Source organism: Perca flavescens, chromosome 21 (assembly GCF_004354835.1).
Source record: "Perca flavescens isolate YP-PL-M2 chromosome 21, PFLA_1.0, whole genome shotgun sequence".
Classification (NCBI taxonomy): Eukaryota; Metazoa; Chordata; class Actinopteri; order Perciformes; family Percidae; genus Perca; species Perca flavescens.
This window is the reverse complement of record NC_041351.1, coordinates 6,537,523-6,561,536: the sequence shown is the minus strand read 5'-3', so window position 1 is coordinate 6,561,536 and position 24,014 is coordinate 6,537,523. Positions and strand designations below refer to the sequence as shown.

Below are 24,014 nucleotides of genomic sequence, written 5' to 3'. Positions count from 1 at the left end.
CTCCGTTTCACTGACACATTGTTGCTGAAAACTGCCAGACGCACTGCAACCTGTCTGCAATTACGGCAGACAAATTGTTGTTCAATTAGTGGCAGAGATTGGTATGCATGCGCATATTTTCTGATTGTCAACAAATCCCCAATCATGTGTGTATCCAAAGCCTGATATATCTTCTTCCTCTGTGCCACAGAGCCCCATTGTTGTCCAAAAACCATTAAAAACACATCAATGAGCCACGTTGTGGCACTGTGACATGTTCCTTCATTACCATGAACACACACACTGTAGTTTATTTTGACTCAATCCCACACACACCATCCTGCTGCCACAAATACTCATTAGAGCACCAAATGTGGATTAATTTGCAGCTGAAAATAGTCCGGAAGAAAAGCACTGTTTACGCCTTATGTCCAGGTTTATTTTCGCATTATTTGTCAGGGACCACGTGCATTGAAGCAGTGCAGCAAGCACCTAGCAAGCACATAAAGTGTGGTACCTCGAGCCTGGTAACATTTATATATGTTGACATGAGAGAGAAGAGCGATGCGGCTAAGGCATAACAGCTCATTAATGCCAACTGGGTCTGGGAATAGAAGGCGAAAATACCCCCAAAATGCATCTACAGTAAAAGCAGGGGCAGGACTAGGGGAGCTGACATCCTCACATACAAATCAAAATGCCACAGAAGTCTGGTCTTTAACCACCCAAAAATAGGGCCTCACTTGTGTATGACCGCTGCGAACAACCACACTCTCTCCAAAACATCAGCAGCAGCGAAGTGCGGCGCTCAGCTGCGAGTTCGGAACTATGTACTTTCTGTGCTAATGCATTCGATCTCTCGTTAAACTAACGCCTGTCAGAGCAAGACAAAAATATGGCTCAGTTCGGTCAGTCACTGTGAGCATGCAGGCCGGCCACACAGAAAACACTCTTTCCCTGCCCGGACCCACTCTGTTTGCCAGGAAACCATTCCCTCTGAGCTGCAAGCAAATAGCCCCTGAGCGGTGGGGGAGCCGGTGATCAATGAGCTGTGGAAGGGGGGGGGGGGTGTAAGTTCAGCTCATAATGCTCTGACAGAGACCAGCAAATACTCTTTCAGGCTGATGAAACCAACATCCCCTGTGTATGCCTGTATCTCTCTCTGTGGTTATTACAGGCTGGAGGAGTGACAAGCCCCCCTGGCTGCCTGTGTTTACGTGGGGTTTCTCAGGGCTGTGCGCCCACAAACTTCTGTGACCCTTTCTGTGATTCATTGTTAATTTTGGCAAAGCTCAACATTTTATTTTTAGCCATTAATACGTGTTTTTTTATTTTAAGTCACGCTTCAAATCCTATAATCACAAATGTGTTACTGTACCTTGGTTTTTGTTAATTTCAGTTTTAGTGATTTTTTAACAATTATTACAGTAGTTCCCAAATGTTTTGACCTCTCACAGCAGGTTATGGCCTTTAATGTGGACATAATGTAAATTGTAAGCAGTTAAACAAAAATCTTCTCAGATGGTTTCATTTTTTAAAAGGCGCCATTAAGTATTTTACCAGAGAAAAATAAAAAGATACTGTATATACATTTTGTAGAGCAAAAATATGCTGTTGTTTTTTTTCTTATTCATCACATTACTCATCATAAGTCCTCTCCAAGGCTGATAATTATTCAATTAGTCGATTCATAAACTGACAAAAAAGATTAGCAGATTCCAGCTCTTGCTGCATTTTTGTTTTGCTTTACATGCCCAAGCCTTCACAGGAATGTGCGTGTTCTGCATAGTGATGTGAAAAAGAGGACAGAGTGGCAGTAACACTGTGTGCTTTCCTCTCAACACTTCTGTGGTAAGTCAGTGTGACGAGGAAAGTGTGAGCGCCGATGTATTACCTTGCTGTAACCTTAGCTTGCATTAAAGAAAATGGTCACCTCTTTAAAACCTCACCTGCTAGCTAACTAGTTACCATATACTGTAGTGAGAAAGTCTTCTTCTTCTAACCAGCTTCTCTGTCAGAGGTGAGCTGGATGAGCTAAATTGTAAGAATGCTAGATTGTTGCTTCAGGTGGACAGATTTTTACCTTGAAAAGAGCTTACCTGTCATTCATTTTCACTGAACCTGGCCCTGTAGTCATTAAAGTCAAGTCTGTGTGTCTGTGTGTATACAGGAAGCATATATATATATATATATATATATATATATATATATATATATATATATATATAGTACAGGCCAAAAGTTTATATTTTAGATTCTTCAAAGTAGCCACCCTTTCCTTTTTTTGATAACTCTGCAAACCCTTGGTGTTCTCTCAATGAGCTTCATGAGGTAGTCACCTGAAATGGTTTTACCTTCACAGGTGTGCCTTGTCAGGGTTAATTAGTGGAATTTAATTTTTAATAAAAAAGCAAAGGGTGGCTACTTTGAGGAATCTAAAATATAAGACATGTTTTCAGTTATTTCACACTTTTTTGTTAAGTACATAATTCCATATGTGTTCATTCATAGTTTTGATGCCTTCAGTGAGAATCTACAATGTAAATAGTCATGAAAATTAAAAGGAAACTCATTGAATGAAAAGGTGTGTCCAAACTTTTGGCCTGTACTGTACACACAAGCACAGACACACACAGCTATATATATATATATATATATATATATATATATATATATATATATATATATATATATATATACACAAAAAACATAACTTTTCACACTTACACTACAACAGTACTAGTTATACGCTGGCCAATATTACTAATAGACACACAGCTATGTATATATATATATATAGCTGTGTGTGTCTTGTGTGGGTAGGAGCCAGGCAGGTTAGGCACCCTATTTAGAGGGAACGTTCAAGTTCTATTTCTTTTCTCAATATGCTTTGTGTTAAAACAAGTGTTCCCTCTTGAGGAAACAGCCACTGCTTCTGCTTTGAAGTAGGGGATCAAGTCCCTTGGTGACCTTCTAATTCCCCACTGTCCTTTTAAAGGACAATGGGACTTTCTGCACTGTAATCATCACACACTTAAGAAACTCAAGATCAGGGGAGTCCACAGTGTGTTTGTGTACACGTTACCGCGCTCCTTCCCATACAGCAGTTCACCAAGCGCACTAATGTCACACACCAGTAATTGCTGTCTTCTGACTCGCTATACATTTGTAGGGGTTATTTGGGTAATTTGCTTCATTGCCAGCGATGGTACATCTGGCTTTTTATCAGGTAAGAAAATAAGAGCACACAAGAGAAATTAAGTGTAATTTTCAACTGGCAAAGAGGCAGATTTTCTTTTTTTTTTTTTTTTTTTTACTCAAGCGGAAAATATGTTGTTTTACTGCTGTGCAGTGGCCTTGGGCTGCATTAACATAAGGTTGCACACAACAAAAACAGGTAACAGTAAAGACTGGGTTATGGCCATGATTGACACCTAATGTATAAAACAAAAACTGAATCAGTGAACATAAAAGTGGATTGTGATGTGAAACAGGACAAATCAAAAGAAGGATTACTCTTACCTCGACTACAGTGCTAAAGATTCAGTGGGTTGGATTAAAATCTACAATGATGCCAAGATTAACTTTCCTTTGTTCTTATGTCAGAAGGGTAGATGGATAAAATGCGATAGATTATAAATCACTGTATTTTTCCAATTTCACTGCTGCTGTTGACATGACATGACTCTCGGGCTCTTACTTTACTGCCTGTGTGCAATTAAACATGCTATATATACACACACACACACACACACACACACACACACACACACACACACACACACACACACACACACACACACACACACACACACAGCTGCACTGTACAGCATGCACCCACTAAAAATGTGCATGCTACACAGTTTGTACACGTGTGTACGAGGTGTGTGCAACACATGTGTGTGAGTGTGCACTGCAGCAGCTATGTCAGCAGCGGTCCTGTAGCACCAGGTGAGATTTATGAGGTGTTAAGAATGTTTGCCTCCAGCCCAGCGATGGGAGACTGATCCCACCTCCTCGCTGGCCTGTGCCCCTGCCTAACGCCCCGCCTGGCTCCTACCCACACAAGCACAGACACACAGCTGCATATATATATATATATATATATATATATATATATATATATATATATATATATATATATATATATATACACACACACATATATATATATATATATATATATATATATATATATACATATATATATATATATATATATATATATATATATATATATATATATATATATATATATATATATATATACACACACACACACACACACACACACACACACACACACACACACACACACACACACACACACACACACACACACACACACACACACACGTGCATATCAACCCCTGAACCACAAAGTGTGAGTCTGCTCTGAAAGACTTCCTGGGGCTAAGCACACCTTCTAAAATATCCCCCTTACCCTGTTCCACAGCCTCCAAACGATTTTCTTTCCCCACTTACGAAAGCACTCCTTCTGTGGGAAAACCACACATATTCTGGCCTTCGTTTAACCAAAGAGCACAGCGTCCAGTGGGGGCCACTCAGAGAGAAAAGCTTTACTTTAAGGCGGTTCGAAAAGGTCACTGCAGGAGCTAGTGAGAAGGAAGCATGTTTCACAGCTTTTACAAGCACCATGAATCACAATGGCATTTCACTTTACTGGGTGACCTTGAAGATGCTCCCGTCCCTGACAGAAAATATAGACTTGCAATCTCTCTTGCAGTTGCTAAATATTCTATATCCTAAGTGAGCAAGTAAGACACATACTTATATATTTTGGACACAGTATTTGTAACCAGGGATGTAGGGATGACGTTTTTAGGGGTCCTTATAATGGGTATCCACTGATACCGAGCCTGATCCAATGCTTATATATTTACCTAAACGCTGAATAAATATATATTTGACACATTAAAGAGCCCCAATTATACTCCTTTTCAGCATCATAACTGTAGTCTTGCAGTCTACTAGATAGGTTTACATGCTTTGACGTTCAAAAAACATATGTTTCTCATACTGCCCATTGCTGTAGTGCCTCCACCTGAAACAGTGTCTGAGCTCTTGGCCCGCCTTCCTGAAAAGCCCAGTCTGCTCTGATTGGTCAGCTGGCCCAATCTGTTGTGATTGGTCAAACAAATTCAAACAAGCCACTGGGCAGGCTGTGCTTGCTCAGGCAGCACCAATGGGCAGCACATATGAGCTGGGCTGGCTTTCTCAATTAATGACATCATTAATTGAGCAGCATTACAATCCAGCATTAGCTTAGCCCAGCACAGATCCTGCAGGTAACTGGTTCCAACTAGCCTACTGCTCCGAATTGTGACAAAAGTGACAAAATAACACCAACATGTTCCTATTTACATGTTGTGATTTGTAGAGTCACAGCGTGTACAAAAAACAATGTAACATGAGACACAGCCATCTTCTAACAGTAAACAAACCAGGAACTATATTCTCAGACAGGCTTGCTGCGAGCATATCACTCCGCCCAAGTACTATACTCTTCCGCCTGAGAATATAGTTCCCGGTTTGTTTACAGTTAGAAGACGGCTGTGTCTCATGTTACATGGTTTTTTATACACGCTGTGACTCTATAAATCACAACATGTAAATAGGAACATGTTGGTGTTATTTTGTCACTTATTCGGAGCAGTAGGATTACTGGAACCATTCACCTGCATGTTCTGTGCTGGCCTGATGCCGCTGGAGCCGTCAGACAGCATTACAGCACGCACAGAGATGAGAAGGGTATGTATGGACTTGTCTAACTCTGGGGGTTACGGTGAATAAGCTAAATTCCCAATAAGTCGGCGTGTTCCTTTAATATAAAAGCTGCAGTAAATTATTGATGAAAGTTTAACTGGGAGGATGTGACTGTTGAAATTGACGTGACTGCTGAAAACGACAAGTACAGTAAAGAGAGAATTGGATTTTGATTGGCTTCATTTTAGTCGATATGATCAATTAAAATATGCAGGGATCGGCCCTGAAACAAATCTTTTGGATCTGCTCGTCACTCTATTTGATCTCATTTGTACCTAAGCCTCATGCAGGTTTGTCTTAAGCCTTGTGTTGACTTCGGGTCAAATTGACCTGTTTTCAATTCTTGTTTTATATCATAAAATATGGGACGTAGAAATAAGCGCTGAAAATGTGTAGAAGAAAAATGTTACCATTTAAAACGTTGGAAAAAGCAAAAACAAACTGTGAAAAAAAGGCATCAAAATGTTGGAAAAAAAAATTTTTTTCAAGGTTGACGGGAAGACAACACAAGGGTTAAGCCACAAAACATTATAATGCACTTCTACCAATTCATCTGCTATTTGAGCACAACTGGTAAAGTACCTATTCCCAGGCTTAAAACTAAGTTTTAGTATTTAATAAATTTGCCCCTTGATTTATATTATATAAATGTGTATAAATGTAGGTTTGCCTAAAACAAGGTGTTAAATCAATAATCCAACAAATTAATGAAATCTGATATTTATGTAGCAAACGACAACATCTTAAGTGACAGGTGAAAATTTATTGTTCAACAACTAACTCACTTAAAAGCAACTTTTACTTCGATCAAACTAGGTCACCAACCTTTTTGCAAAGGGGTCTGGGGTCAACAATCTGGATGTCAACAGCATTATGACGAAGTATAACACAGGCAAATATTTACTAATAGTTATAGTGACTTCTTTATTGTCTCTTTCCCCGCTGCCAGAGGCAGGTACACAACCAAACCTGATGTGCACATGTTGCCCTGATCGCCACAGCAACACACAAAGAGGGCGTTGCAACAAAAATGCCAGCTCACTACACTTTAGCGTCACCTGTGTCCAGTTCCCCCTCTTCAACCTGTGGCTGACGAGGTTGAAGAGAAGGGCTTTAATGGTAGCTTTCTACCATTAAAGCCGTTCTCACCAAACATCTGTCCAAACAACTCTGGGGGTTATTCCGTCTCACTCTGCCCGAGCTGCTAGGCATTATCTGCCTCTGCTGCTTCCCTAATGCTGCAGGGACTTAGAGCGGGATTAAACCACAATTATGCACTTCCCTATTCGCTCCAGCTGTACAGAGAGAGGAGAGGACTATGGTAGGCACCATTCAAAGTAAGGTGATTGCTGAAGATGCTTTGTGCAGTCATAGAAAACAGAATTTACATAAAAGTCTTATTCTTTTGGCATATGGTGCTCCATCACCCAATTTCCTATCTTGCAGATTTCCACTGAGAAAAAAAAATCTCTTACTTAGAACCAGTTTTGTTATTAATAACCATTAAATCCTGACAAACGAATGAATAAAGTTGTGAAGCAACACTGTCAAAGGTAAATCAAATAAATCAGGCTGAATCGAATGTCTGTCTTCATATTTTATGAGGTCATCACCCTAAAAAAAAATCTTCGAACAAAATGATTAATTTCATTAAATGAGTCTTTTTTTATTAAATTAACTTTCTTCAATGAATATTAGGGTTGGGTACCTTTAACATCTGAACCAATATCAGTACCGATACCGGTACCTGAAATTCAGTTCCCAGTACCAAACAGTACTTTTTTCAGTACTTTCCCTCTGTAATTAAATTTTTTTTTATTTCAGTTGTAAAAATAATTCAAAACTTATTTATCCTATTTACTTAGAACTATTTACTTAGAAATATTATTTAGAATATTTTACACTGACAGAAATCCCCTCCCTCTCTCCTCCCAAACCCATCCCTACAACCTATTCAATTGAATAATTATTCTACTTTTATTCTTGTATTTGTATATTCTTCTTTTTGAGCCTGTTTTATTTTCATCTTGTAAAGCACTTTGAATTGCCTTGTTGCTGAAAGGTGCTGTAGAAATAAAGTTGCCTTGCCTGGCAACCTGTCAGCCAGTCACCAGGGCACAGAAACCACTGTTCTGCCTGCTTGTCTCCAAGGAAGTGTAACGTCAACAGCACCGCGACTGCTTTTGGCTCGCCATTAATATCATTTTGCAGCGAATGACGCACCTCTGCGCACGCGTGTGTGTGTGTGTGTGTGTGTGTGTGTGTGTGTGTGTCAGAGCTCCGCTCTCTGTCAACATGCAGAGAGGACAGATTAACTTGCGCTTACGCGCTCTCAGGTACCAAAATTTGGCACTCGTTCAAATGTTGATTTAGAATTTGCATGCCAACGTCATAAATAAAGCTCCACAATGTTTGGTACAGCCCTAGAACTGTAGGAATAATGAACTACTACAAGATATGAACACATTCTAGTTATACTTTTACTGTTTACTGTTAGTTAAAATTAGAATTAGAACATTTCGCATCCATACTCAGTGGAAATGACACCTACAGAGTGATCGAGCATTTGAGCTGCACATACTGCATATGAGACAAAACACTGTGCACAATTGGATGATGACAGTATAAGGGATGAAGATAATGAATCATTATTCAAACCAGCCAGAGTCTGTGATGTGTGTACACACACGCACGCGCGCACGCACGCACGCACGCACGCACACACACACACACACACACACACACACACACACACACACACACACACACACACACACACACACACACACACACACACACACACACACACACACACACACACACACACACACACACACACACACACACACGCCATAAACTAAACACGTGGGCAGAACACAACCTACCAGTCATATTGCATGCATTTGTGTGCGGTTAATGATTTCCCCAGGCCTCCTGCGTTGTATGGTCCGCCTCGTCTCCGCCCTGGAAGAAATAATAAAAAAGAGGATTGTTAGGGTGGGTGAGCAGCTGAGAAAGAGGGCGGAGGAAGGGAGGGATGTAGCATATAGAAAACAAACAAGCCCGTACAGTACAGGACACCCTTCCTCCTCCCCCTGCAAGCCCCCTTTTCCCTCGGTCATCATGCTTACTTCTTTTCCTGTTCTGTTCTGTGTCCTTCCTCTGTCGACTTCTCTCCCTTTATCTTTCCTCTCTTTCCTTCTCCCTCTTTTTCTTCTTAGTTTCAAGACCTTATTTCAATCCCTCTTTCCTTAACTGCCTCTTTCTCTCCTGTTTCCCCCATTCCCTCTATTTTATTATCCTTTATTCCTCTTCTGTGAGGATTTAAGCTAGCCTGTTTACCTCACAGTCAGAGATAAAAGCCAGACATTTATCTATGGGCGTGACATGTTTTGCAGGGCTTGACATTAACTTTTTGAGGCACTTGTCCTTCGGACAAGTACATTTACGTTTCACTTGTCCATGAACAAAAGTCACTTGTCCGGGTAAAGATTCATCATTTTATAATTTCTTTTGTGTTTTGCTAATGCAGAATTTGAAGAAACCATTGAAAGCATCCAAACACAATCAACATTAATACAATTCAGTTTAAACAGTAGAAACAAATGTGTCCCAAGAATAGATTTCCCCTTCAACAAGAAAAAAGGATCTCCAGACTCATAATACAAAGTTATACTTTGCACGCCGGTGTGCAGAAGTTAATATATTGAGATTCTAAGTGAATATTTTAAAGTTTCTCATTACTTTCAGATTCCTAGTCAATATTCTAAGTTACTATGTCAATATATTGAGATATTCTGAGTTACTAAGTCAATATATTGAGATACTGAACCAATATGTTGAGTTACTAAGTCAATATATTACGATACTAAGCCAATATATTGAGATTAAGTCAATATTTTATAGTTTCTCATTACTTTGATATTCTTTGTTTATATTCTGAGATACTGAGTCAATATATTGAGATACTAATTCAATATTTTGACCAGAGGTAGTGGTGACTTGAACTTATACTATATCTAAAATAATTCTGTAGACATAACAATGGATTTTGCCACTAAATGTTGGTGTCAGCGTGTTTTTTTTTTTTTTTTTTCTACAATTTCACTTACCAAGGGATCCTTTAAAAAGGTGTAGCCACTTTACAGTTAATTATTACCTGATATTTAATCCACTACAAACGAGTAGCGGAGCAGCTAGTAACGTTACGAGACAGAGAGCCAGCCGTCAAGAGTCAAATTAACTTCATGCTTCATCCGCACAAAGCACACTTCTATCGCCACGAGTGACAGCTTTATTCGGCTCGTTTTCTGTGAACGATGTGGGGACGGGGTAACGTTAAAGCGTAGTTAGCATGCTAACGTTAGCTAACTAACACCGGCTGCCTGGCCTGGCCAGTTAATGTATTTGTTTCAAATCGGTAAAGTAAAATCTGTAACATAAACGGAATGAGTGGCACATAATAATGTATATAATGCTTCATCCACACAAAGCACATTGCTATCGCCACGAGTGACTTCTGTTTTCAGCTTGTTTTCTGTGAACGATGTGGCGAGGAGGTAACGTTAAGGTGGAGTTAGCAAGCTAACACCGGCTAGCTCGCCGTGCTTTCATGCTGCTTCGCTTTCGGAGAATACGCTGAACAGCGGGCTGGGTCTAACGTTAGCGGCCCGCCAACCCGCTGCCCGGGATTGTGGGGTAAAATATGTATTTGTTTCAATTCTGTAACATTGACGAAATGAGTGGCATTTTGTTTTGTTTGAGTTTTAACTTGTACAGTGGGGCAAGTAAATTTCTCTTCCACTTGTCCTACAAAAAATCCACTTGCGGACAAGTCTTAATGTCGAGCCCTGTTTAGCCTAGCTTATCATTAAGACTCTAGGCAGAAGGAAAATGGCTAACATCTCTGTTCAAAATGATTCACCTACTAATGACGGTTTAAAAAGTTATTTAATGTCTTATTAAAAAGTTGTAAATTGTTTGTTTAACTAGTACCTGGCCAAAAATGTAAGAAAAGGACAATGGTGGTGGTTATCCATCCAGCCAGCACTACTTCACTGCATCTCCAGTAAGTAAGCGCATGTGTGACGCAGCAAGTCTATTTTTGTTGTTTTTTCATATAGACATACTGTAAATTCACAAACACTTTTGCTTCTTTTTCCATATACAATCGGCCACTTTTATTTTAATTTTTCACACAAATAGATGACAGGAATATCAAAGGAACTGCTTGTATAACGTGTTAATTGGTAAGCTAAGCAGATCTACTAACTACTCTCCCAAAACAGTTTTTTTTCCATTTGCATTCGCACTGGCCAAGTGGCCATAGGGACTGGTAGGAGGGGTAAGGGAGTGATGCAAGCACGGCAATGGTCTTTAGAGCGTTAAAATCAGAAAACAAATTCCCCCAAAAAAGTATGAACTAAATACAAAATCTAATGTATATAGCATATTTGTCATAATTTAAACAAGTCTCCCGAAGAGAAACGGGTATCTATCTCTCCCCCGCCTCTGCCTGCTGCGCTGTGTGTGTGTGTGTGTGTGTGTGTGTGTGTGTGTGTGTGTGTGTGTGTGTGTGTGTGTGTGTGTGTGTGTGTGTGTGTGTGTGTGTGTGTGTGTGATGGCCCGGTCAGCGAGGTTGTCAAGCCCGCAGGGCACGCTTGTGGAGTTTAACTCCGAAAAGACAGTTAACCACAGGTTCCCATTAATCTTATGATGGACATGTGTTGTGATATTTAAACAAACGAACCGTCAACAGCCAAATAAAAGCCTCTCATTTACGAGAGCGGTCTGAGAGACCTCCAGCTTACAGCGGGGTCTCTGAGCATTACTGTCCGAGCGATAAGCTAGCAGCCAGGGCAGGCGCCTGCTGGCTGTCGCCTCACTTCATGGAGCTTCTCAACTCCGAAAACTTTGAAGCAAATTGTCAATTCGGCATCAATTTTCGCAAGACTGCCTATATTCAAAATCTAAACAGTTCATTTCTCGCCTAAAATGCTGTCAGAAGTGAATTTAGTGATGAATAAGATAGCGAAAACTGTTAAAATTGTCCCATTGTTGGTCTGTCTGTACCGGAAACCCGACCCTTGTTGACCTAGGTCCCGATGCTGAGAAGGGAACAGTGAAAAGACCCTGCCCTGAAGTAGGAGCTGAAAGAGTTACAGGAACTGCGGCCAGAGGAACTTAAAAATCCCCAAATTAGTCCAGTCGGAACACGAGGAAAAAAAGGGTTCTAGAATTTTATGTTCTAGGAACTGCAAAAATCCCTCCGGTCGGAAAGCAGCTATAGTCAATGGACAGATATGAGTGGTATCCATCTTCTCATCTAAAGGCAATGCAGGAAAGCAAATACAGTAAGTGTTTCTTCACAAAACGCAAACAACCCTTTAAACATCAATGCTGTCTTTTTACTTGAATCATTCACAACAAGACAGCAGATTTTACTTTTGTTAAAAAACTAAAAAACAAAAACAAGCTTTAATTCCTATTAATCGCAAAATGAAAAGCTGATTATAGCTACATTTGCTATAAGTCGCAACATGTCTTATACCTTGTGAGGTTTATTACAAAGACGACAACTTTATATCAGTCACAAAATGTATCTAAGCGTTTACAGGCAATGTATCACTGCTACAATTCACTATGGTTTGTGGCTCAATAAAAATCCCACAAAAGACAGCTACTTGAGGGGGGGGAGACACAAAAAGAAACGGGAGGAAAAGAGACTTAACGACAGAAAATATCCAGAAAAAATGTGAAAGTGAGAAAGATGTAGGAAAGAAATCCACTATAAAGTGTTTTGAGACAGGAAGGAAAAGAGGAAGCTGTTAATGCAGTCACGGTCCCATCAGAGGGGGAGGGAATGCATATGCATCCGACTTTCTATATGTGGATGTGAGTGTGTTGTGAAATTAGGGTGCTGTAATCATTTGTATCCCACATTTGTGGACACTTGGGTTGGACAATGTCCTAGTGTACACTTAATGGTATGTGTGGAAATTGTGAGGGGTGGGTTTCACTTCACATTCCACATGAGGGGAATTCCCCTCCGTCTGAACATAGAGATTTTTTTTTTCTGTAGAGCTGCTGTGGAGAGGAGAGGGTGGGGAGATGGATGAATATTGTTATGGATGGAGCTTCTGACTAACTTTGCTAATAGATGAGACCAAGTCACACACTGAGTTTACACATGGGGATCTCTGGGCTTGTCAGACAGTGGATTAACAGAGAGGCGGTGAAATGGATTGTGTCCGTGCAGCGTATGGCTGTTTGAAATGAAAACGTGCATTGAAGAAATATGGGTCAGATATGCCACAGAGACACCAGATCAACGCGCAACATATTAAGATGGGAGGCCAACTATTTAGCCCCCTGTGCTGACAGTCTGCGACAACTCAGATCTGCCCTTCCACACAGCAGAGCAACACAAGATGATTGATGGCAAAACGGAAGCGAAGAGAAGAGGGGGGGGTCTTTGGAAGAAGATCCACTTCAAAGTGAAGTCTCTTCATTTTGCTAACTCCTCTGAGCAATGTTACTGTATCGCCGCTGCCAGTGCAGCCTTTTCACAATCCTGCCAACATGAATAGCTCCCTTTATCGTTAGTGAAATTCCACTGGCAAGTCTCTATTTAGCTGGAGGGCTATTCTCTTGCTGACCGGATTGGGCAAAAAAAAAAAAAAAAAAAAAGGACAAGCAGAGAGGTAACTCACTGTGAGAGGGAACTGAGCAAACAGTTAAGTGCCTCAATGGGGAAGCAGTCATATGATGCCCTTCGGCTGAAAATAAAACTAACTATTATTACAATTTGACTGTTCTAAAAAGAGGGGGACAAAAATAGAAATGTGTGAGTGAGAATACATTTCTTAGTCTTCATGCTGTGCTTGTTTATTTTGGACAGGAATCTGACCGGTGGTTAACCAGCATCAGGTTTTCAACACCAATATGAATATGCCAGTTGGTATTTAAAGTACATAGAACAGACCTTTTTCCACAGCAGACATGTTGACATGTCATAGTAGGAAAAGCACAGGTGTATTCAAAACCATTAATGATGGCTGCATTCCACTTAGGAGAGGTCCTGGTATTGTGCGTGCTGACTCACTGAAATAACTTACTGGGACACTTGATGGAATTGAGCCATCGTTAAGGTTATCAATGTAAGCTGTGCTTTTCCTACTATGACAAGTCAACATGTCTACTGTGAAAAAGGTCCCTGGTTCGGGAGTGACTCACCTGCAACTATTCTGCCTGAAGATATGAGAAATGTTCATTACTTTAGCCGACGAGGTTATATTTTTGGTTGTGTTTGTTTGCTTAGCAGTCTTCTGGACTCTCTGCTCTGAAGCCTGGCACCACACAGCCAGCGTACGGTAACGTCTTCCATGAGTTCACCTGGAACTCCCAGACAGCAAGGATGTTTAGTTGGTCTGTTTCTCTCTGCCGGTGTTATTTTTTTCACATAGAACCGTTCTGGTTAAGGTTAACTTAACTGACGTTACAGAATATACTGGATAAAACAAGCACTAACGTTAGCTAATGTCAGCTATCGAAGCTAACGTTAGGCTGTGACAGAGAACATCAGGGAGAAACAGACTTCACTTTCGGTTTGCGAGCTCCAGGTGAAGTGGGGAAAGCTGTTGCTGTAGATGTAATGTTACGGTAAAGCCTGAAGCTGACTGTGGTTAAGCAACGGAGATGAGGCGCTTTGTTTTTCTGTGATGGTTGACGTTCTTCTTCTTCTCCAGCAATTAATGGTAGACTAGAACAGTAGGCGTATAATGTCCCATCAGGTCCAGAAGAATTGCATCCTCCGGTACCTACGGTAGTGTAGAAAAACGAGTACTGTCACGTTTCAAAATGTTAGTACCGAAGTATTGGGTCTCGTGACATCCCTAAGCAGGTTTACGGAAAAACTACTGGCTTATTTTTTGATTAAACTTGGTTGAAGAGTGTAGCATGGGCCAAGGAAGAACCCACTGCATTTTGGAGGGGATCTAAATTGTAGACAAATAATTTTTTACTTTCATTAACATTGCGAGACAGGGCATTCGGCACACAAAAATCTGTTCACCAATAATGAAGGGTATTATTAAGTCTGCGAAAACCATGACCTTTTAAGGAGAAAACCTTCAAAAATTGTAATTTCAATATCTGGCAGACGACTTATGTTATAAACTGGGGGCATGAAGTTTGAAAGACGAAAGCATTTAACAGGCAGAGGCTGTCTTGTGAAAGATACTATCAATTTAGAATCCTGTGTTTTTAAAGCTGACTCATGCTAAGAACTAAATGTCAGGATATGCTGCTTCATTTTTCTTGGCTTTGCCTTGCATCCCCCAAGTTTCTGGATACCCAATAATAAATTGTTGGAGTACCCCTTGAAATTATACAATTTGTGTCATTAATTCCACAAACCTACCCATATTTATTTTTAGAAAACACCTTGAGGTACATCCTACATCTATGATGCATTAGCCTTGTAGAATATAAGTGAATATACAGTCGTCTTGTGTGTTTTCTGTACAGTTAGTACAGTATGAGACTTTGCTGCCCCTGTGTAATAATAATAGTAAAAAATTGTATGTGTACTTCACTTTACATTAGAGCAATCTCAAAGTGCTGCAGAGCATATAATGATGTAATTAAAAATCAAAGTCAATAATTAAAAAAAGATCAAGGTCAATAAATAGTTAAAAGGAAAACCTATAAAATACATGATGCTGATGGATGTCCGGTGTCAAGTTGGATTTCAGTAGCGTCGGTGTGGCATGTGATCACATGTCTGTGCTATATTTGCACCGACTGGATAGCTATCTTATATAGTGTATCTAAGGCCAAGTCAGACAATATTGTACGGTACATGAGGCTTCTCTAAACCCTGGCCATGGCCTTTACTGAACTGTAGCAAGGGTCATCTTTCATGATAGATTGTGTCAAATGACTTCCTTTTTTCTTTGCACTGTACAGGACTTCCTGAGCTAGACTCAAACCTGTAAAAATATCAGAGCAACAAACACACCGTGTGTTGTGTTGATATTGACATCTCAAGCATTGCTAATGCACCTACAACAGAGTCATTGCAGATCTAGTTGTAGATTAGCAACTTCCTATTTCCTGTTAAAGCAACCACAGGTGCTACAAGTAAACAGTATGAGGTTGTGAGGTTGCAAAGTCTAATGCAGAAAGAAATTGGGTCAAGATAAATATTGCATAGCACAGTGCAAGGTTGAATCTGAGGCAATGTAGATGACAACTCCGGGAATAAATGAAAAGGTACAATTTTCCATAATGAAAAGGCAGTGAAGCTGTTTATAGATAATTTTATATTGATCCATCTTTTAGTTAAGAAAACATGCAAGATAATGTACTCTGCCAAATGAAAAAAAGTAGCACGGCAATTAGAGATAAGGTACATACCAAACTACAACACAATGAGATACAGTTCCGCTAAGAGGCTTATCAAAGACGTAGGAAGTTTTTGTGGATCTGGTGCTGTCGAAATGCATTTCAAGTTGTCATTTGACCTAAAGGCACGAAGCCATGAAGAAGCTTCTAAACAATATCTAATTATCTAATAGCTCTATTCAGAAAGGAAAAAAAGAAGACTTTGATAAGATTCTTTAAAGGCTGAGTCTTGTGCTTACCGGGACTAATTGAGTGATTCCTATCTGACTAAGACTGCCCTCTAAGCCCCAACATCACCACCACATCTTTATATCTTTAAACATTGACTGAAAAACTTGCCTTGTAAATAATGTTCATGATGGTTTAACAACTTGACTGCAAGCTCTTGTTGAAATAAGTTATGGAATGTCACTGAAGTACTTCAGAGGCTGAGAAACAGACTATTTGCCCTACTATTTTTCAATCCAACAATGAAGACAGTCATTAGTTGGAACAGATCAAAAGGAAGCAAAGGAATCACAGCTATCAGCATTAAGGCAACTTAAAAGTTCTACATTTCCAAAGCAGTGACTTTGATGCACGTTGCAAGAGAGGGTTGTTTTGTAGGACATGCTTCCAAGTACATGCTTCCTCCAAGTGTCTAAAAGAATGACACCGATATGATCTCACAAGAAAAATACCAATAGTGGACTTAGTCAAAAACAGAAGCAGAAAATGTCTTCCCACTTCAGAGGACATTCAACTGAAAATATCTTGAGGGTAAATTCTGTCAGTGGGCCCCAAGTTCACAACTACACCCCCTCTCCGTTGGCAAATGTAAGGCTTTGAACAGCAGGCTGGGAGGGGTGTAGGGAATTTGCTGAGCTGTCAGGACTATGAATGATGGTGGATGGAAAAGAACAGATCCTGCCTCGCTGTTCTGCCTTCAGGGGAAGGATCTTCTGACGATGCAAACCAAGCCATGCAAGGCTTAACATGGCAAGTTATAAAGAGCTCTAGCTCTGGTGGTGCAAAGTGTCATCTTAACATACAAAGGCCCCAATTACACCTACAGTTTCTGCAAAAGACATCATCAACCATAAGATTGGCGGTTTTAGACGCACCGGATGCCTCCAGAAATACATTCTCTCTCATAACAATGCTTTAAATGTTTTAAAGCAGTTAGAAGTTAGAAGGGAAGTATCTGCTCCAATGGTTTTAAATTATCTGATTATCTAGGTTGGGTGAATGGACCTCAAATTGTTGCCAACTCTTTTCCAATGAAAGTAGCTAGCACCAGCTCCAAAATGTCGCTAACAGCTATATGACGTCATACGCTCATTTTCATATTTGTGAGGTCATTAAGGCAATACTTTGCATAAAGATAAGTGTTTTGTCAACAAGATAGATAGAAAGAAATAGAAATCTTTGGCCAAATAATCACAAACTCACTACAGGAATTTATATTAAATTATAATTGTTACTTAGGTAGCCTAGATTTGAAGTAAAAAAAGAAATTCTAAAAAGGGAGGGAGAAAGATCGAACCCTGTCCCCCCTCCCCTTCTACCTGCCTGCGCAGTGCTGCTACTGAGAGCAGAGGGGGGGGATGCTCCTCAGTCACAGAACAGAAGAGAGAGGTGACTGTTTTGGCGGCCACAAGAGAGAAATACCTTGCGTGCTCGCCGGACAATACTTAATACAGATTTGTCGCTAGTCGCTTTTGTGAAAAAAAAGACACTAAGGGGGTCCGAAAAGTTGCTAAATCTAGCGACAAAGTCGCTAAGTTGGCAACACTGGGACCTCATGTAATTTCAGCAAAAATGTCAGCCAAGATTCCACTCATCTACTTTACATCAGCACATTGCATCGTGGATATTTTTGTGGCTTGTCTGTGGGCAAGGGGCTCGAAACCAATCTGTAGTGACTTGGCATAAAGCAGACCTCTGTCAATGGCTTTGCAGAGGTCACATGAAAACAGGGCTCCCTAGTGGCACTTCATTTCCCAATCCTACTCATCACCACCTTCACACCATCTCCTGCTTCCACTGCACTTAACCTTGACCCATCTCACTTAGTCAAAATAAGTAGTAAATTAGATCTAACATCCAAAGCCCATTTTGAACTTCTCTGGAAGGAGACAGAACACCGACAACCCGCACAAACCAATGGCCCAAAGACAAAAATACTATCAAACGATTGCAGCAATTAATGAGTATCACTGCCAGCAGCCTGAGGGATCAAAAACCTGTCATGCAACAGAGCGTAAGCAAGACAACAAGAGAGGAAAGCAGTCAACTGAGTGGTGTGCAATCTGTGTGTGACCCTGAATGAGGGTATTATGTATCATATAAGCTTTACATGATTAACCAATTACTCATTATTAACGTGGAGGATGATCCGATAAGATAAATGGCTTATAATATGCACCTAGAGGCACAAGTCACATTGGAGCCATTTCAAGGCAGAAAAGGGGCCATTCATTGTTCAACCAAATGCCAATCTAATCTTGCAACTGGAACCTACAAAGGAACAGTAACCTCTCAGGGTCGGGCAAAACACTGAGGAAGTACTATACACATTCACTGAGGTTCCAGTAAAATTAGGGGACAGTTTCTGAAAACAAAATGTGATCGTGCCTTTAAGTGGTGGCTCCGACACTGTGGAACACTGTTCCTATAGACATACCATCATCTGTCTCTGTCGAGAGAGAGAAGACTTACTTATTCAAACTGGCCTTTGTCTCACCTCGTGCTGTCTAGCGTTTGTAATTGTGTGTGTTTTAAAGGTCTGTTGTTGCTTATGCTTTGTTTGTTTCTTTTTATTGTTTTTATGGTATTATATTTAACAATTTTACTCTTGTGAAGCACTTTGTGACCTTGCTCTGTGAAAGATGCTAAATACTAAATAACCTTTACTTAATTACTTACTTATTTATCTAGATATTAACCAACTGGCTTTTTGTGCAAGATTAAAATGTCTTTTTATCAAGATGCACTTTCAATGTTGGACCACGTTGCCAAATAAGGCATCATCATTCTAGAACCTCAACATGACGGCCATTGCATGACAACAGTACAACCACGTAACTATTTCCTTTGGGGAATCTCTATTGCCCATCTGGAGTTAATGTAAGGGACAAAAAATAAAGTTCCTTTATGCTATTTTAGCTGCTTCATGGAGTTCAAAACAAAACATGTTGTGGGTCTGAATGCATTCTTTCACTCCTGAGAAAGTTTGACATGTATCCTATAACATCAGGAATGAATTCTCAAGCCAAGTGCACTGAGTGCAACTGTGGATGAAACCACTTATCACACACACACACACACACACACACACACACACACTGTGTAAGTAAACGTCCTTTAGACCATCTGTGTGTCAATCTATTGAGGTTGAAGAAGAGAGGAAGGTGGGTGGGGGTGGGAGAGGGTGACAGCATGTTCATAGTGTCACTCAAGGGCAGTTGTTCTGTCCCGGTGAAAGACTGCATTCACTATACAGGCGGTCATCAGATGCCCAGCCCTCAGGAGGGAGATGACCGAAGAGAGATAATGAGAAGGATAGCAATAAGGAGAGAGATGACGAATTTAGAAGACCCCGAGACGGAAAGACACAGGGACACAAGGCCTCGTTGATGACAATCTGCACAGCTGGATGGTTCAAGGGGACAGCAGGGGGGCGGGGAGCGAGAAGGCCATGGCAAACAGGGAGAAGACAACGCAACAGGGCTTGTCAAAATGATAATTTACTGTTGGTCAGGCTGCAAATGGCTTTACTACAGTGCCCTCGACACTGTATTTGCATGAAATATGTGAAGAGAAAGGGACTCGGAGGGTGATGAAAGATCAAGAAAGCTAGAGCTCTAGAAATCCTTATTTGTATACTGTATGAGCATGTGATGGAGAGAGAGTGGTGTAAAGACATAGTTTGTTTTTTTGGGGTCAACTGAAGCAGATAAAATGTATGTAATATGTGTATGTCCTGTGCAATGAAAAACAAAAACAAAATTCATTATTTTATTAAAACTTCACACATACAATTTTAAATTGGGTTTAAAACAAACAAACCGGTGGGTATACTTTCAGGTTCAGGATTTCTTTAAACAAGACGAGAACAGGTTTTAAAGGAATGTATAGTTACTGTATTTCCATTTAATTTCTAGGGCCATTCCCTGATGCCTTTTACAAAAGAAAAAAGTCTGGGTACCTGCACCAATGACCACAAGATGGTCTCAAGTCACTATACTATTGAGTCCCAAGGACAATTAGGACATTGGTATATATGTCCTAAATCCAATATATATGAAACATTTTGATCATGTTTCTTCACAACCGTTACATAAAGCCCTATTGAGACTCTGTTTATCTTCATCACATACTGGCTTGAATTAGTTTAATTTGCCATTTCAGACATGCTGGTAATATTAGCAGCACTGCACTGGTTAGTGTAAGTAAGGAACAGAAGAGTCTTTGTTGCAGTTTTTCCCCGACAGGTCTTCCCACATCAGTTGGTTCAGTTCTGTTTCAAATTAGAGCCATTTTAAAACTGCAATTCCGTGTATGTTTTAGCATTTCTTTTCCTTCTTTGATATACTGGCAAACTGCTGTGAGACAATAACTGACTGAAAGAAAACGAATAATCCCAAAACCCAACATGATGCTAACTAAGAGATTAAGATCTAAGATTCATTATCCCCATTATGAACTCACAAGAGATACAGTAATTGCTTTATCTACAGACATAGCAACATTGCAAAAAAAAAAAAAAAAAAGGCATCCCATGACCAGGGCAAGAAATGCAAGCAGTCATACAATATAACTGATAGATAGTCAAAGCTATCGAAATAAGATCCAAGTTTGGTACTTCTGACCTATATTCCTGGTCTGCAACTATGTTTTATGAACAAACTTTGACTCCATCTTTGCAAACCATAACTATGCTTATGAGCTTCCCTCCACAGAATCTAGTAAGGAAAAGAAAGGAAGAAGCTCAACAGGTGCACGACAACAGCTGGGTCCAACCCTAGCTTAAGACATGCAATAAATCAGCCTGACCTCAGACCCATAGTCCAGCCCAGAACAGAAGCTATCATCGTGGAGCCTAAATACGATTAGTGTCCAGTGGTAATCTAGGGCCTATTCATTCCTGCTTAGAGTAGGTGACACATTTCATTCAGAGGATTAGTCCACCTCTCCTCACGATGCAAGGGAGGGGTAATCAAAGGGCTCACGTTGGGGGGAGCAGTGAAAAAAGGAAGGAACTGCGTGGAAGAAGAGGAAGAAATATCAAAGAACCAAAAAGGGGAGCAGGAACCATGAGCCCAACACTCGTCCATAATTAAAGCAGACAGTTTCTTTGTGCAGCCATGTCATTAACATAACCCAGCACACTACAGGGGCCACGGTGCAGGGAGTTCTTTAGTTAGTGCCTTCAGAACATGTGTGATGAGAAGCCACAAGACACAAGGAAAGTCTTACGCTTCACATTCCCCCACATGATGAGTTTAACACTAAAACCTTTGACTGTAATGTTCTAGTTACAGTAACATTTGATTTAAATATATAACATCATTGCATGCATGTCCTTATGTAAACCACCGGAATTTAGTATGCAATCTTGCATGCATATATACACACACGCTGCCATTGTTCGGGCTATATATCAACCCCCATTAAAAAGGTGGCGTTTCATGACACAATAAGAGACAATTAGGAGTTAGTGGTTGAGATCATCCAAGCCACACTAAACACTGTGACTTACCACATGATGTGGCTATGGGTGTGTTATCTACGACTCCGTATCCGTCTCTGGCCTACAGTATATGCAAACACATTTGCTGCTCAATCTGTACTTCTTCTCCACCTGGGTTTCGGGAATTTCTATGTGCATGTGTGTGTGTCTGTTGTCTTTCAAATAGCTAAATACTTCACGCTTGGCTTCCTGGAAACCCTATGAACCTGGCGGTTTGAATTTGGAGCATTTTGGGCAGCGTTGGTGGATATTGAATATTATTAAACGGTGAATAAAAGTGTTTTTTTTGCAAATTAAAGTGCAGGCCTTCTAAGTAAGTTTATTTTGGGGTACTATGGTTCTGGAGAAAGCCACAAGCAGCAATACCACACGCCAAGCAATCAGCCCGTTCACACTGTACTAGTGCTTACAAATGCTAGGGCTAAGAGTTTAAACAGTTAACTCCTAATACAATGTGACAACACAGCCCCATTCCGCAAAATTATGATATTCTGCAAGACTATTATCTGTGATGCATCATATGTGTGCAGCTGAAGATAAACATTTCTTAAAATAGCAAAGAAATTATAAAAGTAAGAACTAATTATACTATTTGCTTTGATTTACTGCATAATAAAGCGATGCGAGTGTAAAAGAGGTTCATAGATAGCAAAAGATGAAACCATAATCAAAAATACACACAGACTGAGCCTGAAAACACACAGCTATACCTGCGCCATCATTTAAATGTCAAGCAGATATTAAATAGCTAAATGTTTTTGCCAGAAAAAGTACAATTAAGAGTTCAAATGTCACAAAAGGAGAAAACTGCTTCAGTATCGTATCATGTATTATGCTTTTAGTGCGCTGGTAAAGTATTGCAAGAGAACATATCGCTGCAAACAGCAATATTGAAGATTTGTACCACTCGCAGTGCACACTCAGACACAAAGACAGACACACTTAGAGTTGCAACACGACCATTTTTAATAGCTATGCAGTCATATATTTTTAGGGACAGTCCATTGTTGTGTTCTGTATTCGGCTGTGCCCCCTGCACAGAAACAGACACAAGAGGGGAGGGCAGCAGAAACAAGTAGAGGTGCACATGTTATTAACACTTGCAGGACCAGGCAGGTCACAATACAGACACATAGCATGTTCAGAAGTTGTTAGAAATATTGGTAGCAGTTAATTCATTCATTAATAAAATCCAATATTTGAAGGTGTCATTCTTTTTCAGTTCAAATATAAAGTATGTGACACTTCATTCATTGACTGGACAGGTTATCAAAAGTTTTTGCTTTCTTTTTCCTGAACTGAAATGTGTCCAAAGCACTGTGTATCAAAACGTGTTATAAACAGACCAGATTTGTAATCTTGTTTACTTATTTATTCATAGATCTTATAGCTCCTGTAAATAATGGTTTTGCCAGTTATACACAACTTTATTTAGTCAAACTTCTTGTACGGCTGTTTGTGTTTAGACCACATTTAATATTTGAGAACTCTGGCGTCTTTTATCAAATGAAAAAACACAGGAAGGCCAACAAGTAGGCGCAATGTAACACACACGCACACGCACACACACAAAAGACCTTGCAAAGCCCTTTGTATCTTTACTGTATGTGTTTTCTGGATCTTATTACTCACAGCTTTCGTCTGTATATTTTTACATTTTCTCTGCATGAAAGTGAACAGCGGTGGCATATAACGTAAGTCCTATGAGGTTTCTCTCTCTGTCAGGTTCTGCATGTGCTAGCTCTGTGATGTGGTCTCCACAGGCACAACACAGAGGCAGAGACTGAATTTGGAGTGTTAACGAGCAAAAGCAAGTTTCAAGTCTGTCAAAGAGCAAACAGCATGACAGAGCGAGTGAAGTTTGAGTTAGAAAGGATGAGGAAGGGAGAGAGGGGGACGGCAGTAAAGGGAAGGGAAGTAAAAGTGATGAACTGCAACAGAGGGAGGAAGAAAGGTGACAGAGTTAAAGTTAAAGACAGAAAAGAGGGAGAGTCATGGAAAGTCCTGACGTCACTTCAGAAAAAAAGTTTACGATGAACTACGGCAGTAACTGTCAAAGTTGATGTCTTTTCAGCTGTTTTCTCTGCTGTTTAAGACCTACCCGTCC

The 24,014-nt window shown here is 40.2% G+C and overlaps 1 long non-coding RNA gene across 1 annotated transcript in view; it reads right to left on the bottom strand.

Annotated features, from left to right (window-relative positions):
* Positions 1-24,014, bottom strand: part of LOC114548139 (uncharacterized) — a 109,472-nt gene that overhangs the window by 40,156 nt on the left and 45,302 nt on the right. Inside the window, exon 3 of the long non-coding RNA XR_003691324.1 lies at positions 8,652-8,730. This is a non-coding gene — a long non-coding RNA (uncharacterized LOC114548139). The remainder of the gene's footprint in view (positions 1-8,651; positions 8,731-24,014) is intronic.